The 3,580-nt window shown below is 55.5% G+C and overlaps 1 protein-coding gene across 1 annotated transcript in view; it reads left to right on the forward strand.

The window, feature by feature from the left end:
- Window positions 1-868: 868 nt before the first annotated feature.
- Window positions 869-3,580, forward strand: part of GATA3 (GATA binding protein 3) — a 26,296-nt gene continuing 23,584 nt past the window's right edge. The window contains exon 1 of the mRNA XM_038154881.1: window positions 869-1,039. The gene's annotated coding sequence lies outside the window, so the exon portion shown is untranslated. The remainder of the gene's footprint in view (window positions 1,040-3,580) is intronic.

Consider the following 3,580-nt stretch of genomic DNA (forward strand, 5'->3'; position numbering starts at 1 on the left):
TCCCCGCAGCCCAGCTCCCTGGCTTCTGCTGCCCCCACAGCACTTTAGGGGGGTGTTCCCCTTCCCTCCACCCCCAGCCCTCCAAAAGCCCCAGGTGTTCCCGGGGGGAGGAGGCTGAGGAGCGGGCAGGGGGCTGCAGATCGCCTCCGCTCGGCATCGGCCCCGGGTTCAGCCCGTGCGAGTCCGAGGGGACACAGAGGGGGACCCCCAGGACCCCCCGGGCTGAGGCTGACCCCTACGGTCTCCCTGTAAAGGTGCTGCGCTCCTGCCCTCGTCCGGGAGCCTTCCTCGCCCGAGGAGGAGTGGGAGAGGGGGAACAACCCCCATCCCACCCCGTTCTCCAAGCGCCAGGGGATGCGTGTCCATTATTATTATTATTATTATTATTATTATTATTATTATTATTATTATTATTATGTCTGTATCGTGGAGCCTTACACAGATACATATTCAGAGAAAAAAAAAAAAAAAAAAACCAACAGGAGAATAGGGTCGTTAAAATCTCCCCGGGAGGAGAAGGGGGTACGGAGGAGAAGCACCAGCCCCTTGTCGCTAATGTCACCACTTTTCCTCGAAAGCTTTCGATGCAGCGGAGTGAGCCCCGGCGTTATTTGTACGATCATACGCTTAATTCCATTTTCCCCCTCTGTTCCCGGCGTTCCCGGCTCCCGGCACTGACAGCAGCTCCCGGGACGGGTTACATCACGCTCGCACCGCTGTACCTGGCGCGTCCCCCTGGCCCTGCCCCTGTCCCCCCCAGCTCCACCTCCCCGCCCCACCGATGGGTGTGTAAAGCAATGGCCCATCATATTCCTCTCACTCCTGCTCTGCCCTTTCCCAACCCGGAAGAGCTCTGATCTTCAGCCCAGCCCGGAGGAGGAGGAGGAGGAGGGCAAGGGTGGGCGTTCGGAGGATGCGGCTCCCCCAGGTTTTCCCCCTCGGTGAGAGCTTGCGACATGCCAGCAGCGGCTCCGCTCCTCCCGCACTCCTGCTCTGAGCGCTCCAGCGGAACCGGACAAAACCAAAAGCATCTGCCCAGGTCAGTGAACAGCGATCTGCGCGTCCCTCCATCCCACCCTCCTCCTTTTTTTCCTTTTAAATTATTTTTCTCTTTTATTTTCTTTTTTATTTATTTTTTAAAATTCATCCTCCTTTTACTCCTTCTCCACGTGGAGGGCGTTAGGACGGGGAGCTCGGCTCCAAGGATTTGAAACTCAGCCCCGGCCCCCTTTTATTGCTTGGGGTGGATGGAGGGGAGAGCCGAGTTTTCTCGGTGACCTTGGAGAAAGCCCCCTGCTCCGCGCGGGAGCGATTTTTGGGACGCTGGGGAGAAGAAGATGTTTTACCTGTGGGTGTTGGGGGCAGAGGAGTGAGGCTGGGCTGGGAGATGGGACACGGCATTGACAGAGCTGGCATGAGAAATATTAATCTCAGGACGGGAGTGGATTTATATCTGAGGGATATGTGGGGCCTTCCTGTGCCTGGCTTTGTACCTACGTGCATATAAAAATATATATGTATTTGTGTATATTTATATTGTATATCCGGACCCACATACTCCGTGTATCACTCTGTGCACAGCGATTTTCATGCAGGCAGCCGTGTGTCGATGGCCGCGGTTTTTTGGCTCTTCCCACAAATAATTCCCATTCGATTTGATTCTGTTAGGTTGATATGTGCTGTATGATATAAAATATACCCCGTATATGTAGTTCTCTATCTCTTCAGGTTAGAAATATCTGTACATCATGCATAACAAGAATGTTTCTAGCAGAACCTACTTAGGGCGGTTTTACGCAGATATTTCTCATTTTTTTGCCTAAGAAAGGCAAAGCAGAGCTGCCCTGGAGGTGTGTGGTTAAGGCAGGCTGGGATGAGGAGGGATGGCTCCGCTCCGGGGCAGGACATGCACCTTCCCCGCGGCTCCTGGGGCTCAGGGGATCCGGAGGCCGGGCCGGGCCGGGCTGGGCCGTCGTGGGCTCCGGCAGGACTGGGGGCCGAAGGGCGAGAGGAGAGTTTCCTCTCTCTCCCGGCATCCCTGCATTAAGACTCTCTCCTCCTTCCCCGCCTTGTAGGAGAATTTTTCAGTCTCCAAACAGTGCGGAGGATGCATTCGGAGGGAGCAGTGGGAATGGCTTGTGCTGTCAAAAAATCCACATTATCTGTCATCGAGCGTTTTGAAAGCAGAAAGGGGAGAAAATCTATCTATCTATCTATCTATCTATCTATCTATCTATCTATCTATCTATCTATCTATCCATCCATCCATCCATCCATCCATCCATCCATCCATCCATCCATCCACCCCAGCTCCTCTTACCTTCACGTGTCCGTACACAGGCAGCGGGCTCCGGGTGACGGATTTTAATGAAAGCGGATAATTAATAACCACCGGCCCTGCTTGTTTTCTCCATTATTTATGGGCCGCAGGTGCGGAGCGGGGCAGCCGGGACCTGTCGGTGCCGCGGGCGGGGGCTGCTGAGGCGGACACCGCTCCCACCGCCCCGGCTGCACCGGGATGCAGGACAGACACCCCAGGACAGACAGGGGGGACAGAGAGGCTCCCGGCAACCCGAGGGCCCCGGGAAAGGAGAAACAGGCTCTCGGAAAGGAAGGAGGGGAGAGGGAAGCTTTACCCCCACCCCACCGCGGCATTTTGCTCCCGGCTGGGGCGAAGCGCTTCCTTCTCCCGGGGATGTGAATTTCTCTTCACAGAGTCGAGGGAAACGTTTTAATTTCGGTGGGGAAAATAAGGCGAGGAGGTTTTTCCCGGCAGGGGCAGGTAGGGAGCGGGATGCGAAGGAGGGAGAGCATCCGGGGGGGAGATGCTCTCGCCCCCCGGGATGCGGAGGGCATCGCCTTGCGCTCGGACGGGGGCGGGACAGCATCTCTGTGCCTGCATGTGCTCCTCAGGGGAGCTCGGGGTGCGGCAGCCCTGTCTGTAGGGCGAAAAGAAGCCGTGCGCGTCCTGCCAGCCTCGGTACTGTTTGAATTTTGGAGGCTCTGGCGGCAAACGCGAGCCCCGCATTCGCGGAGCGGGTTGTCACCGTGTCGTGCGGGGTCACAGCCGCTGGGCTCCGGGGGCACGGGGGGGTTTGTTTTTGGGGGTGCAGGGACTGCTTTAAACTGACAGCAGCCGGAGTAATCGCTCCGGTTTTAATTCGGGGATGTGTCCCTGCGTCTCACCGAGGAGCTGCTGTTAGTTCTGTTCATTCTGCCGCCTCCTCTCCACGCCAGCCGCGGGGCGATTTGTGGGGTTGTTTTTTTCTTTAGCTAAGTCCAGGGGTATTTTCTGCTTTCGAGTTAAAAAAAAAAAAAAAAAAGGAAGAAAAAATAGACAAAAGGAATCCTTAAAAACGCCGGCAGCTTCGCTTTCTCCATGGGGTGCGAGGAAAACTGCTCTTGCCGGGTTCAAAGCCCGCAAGATGCTTCAATCCATCGCTCAAAACGGTCCTGGGAGATAAAGCAAAATCGAGAAACCCGAAGCAAACCGGCTCCCCCGACTCCCTAATTTTTAAATTTATTTTAAAATTTTTTTTTCCCTCTATTGAGCACCTCGCCGCAATTCGGAGTGGCTGTT

The sequence above is a fragment of the Motacilla alba genome, chromosome 1A (assembly GCF_015832195.1).
Source record: "Motacilla alba alba isolate MOTALB_02 chromosome 1A, Motacilla_alba_V1.0_pri, whole genome shotgun sequence".
In the NCBI taxonomy this organism is placed as follows: domain Eukaryota; kingdom Metazoa; phylum Chordata; class Aves; order Passeriformes; family Motacillidae; genus Motacilla; species Motacilla alba.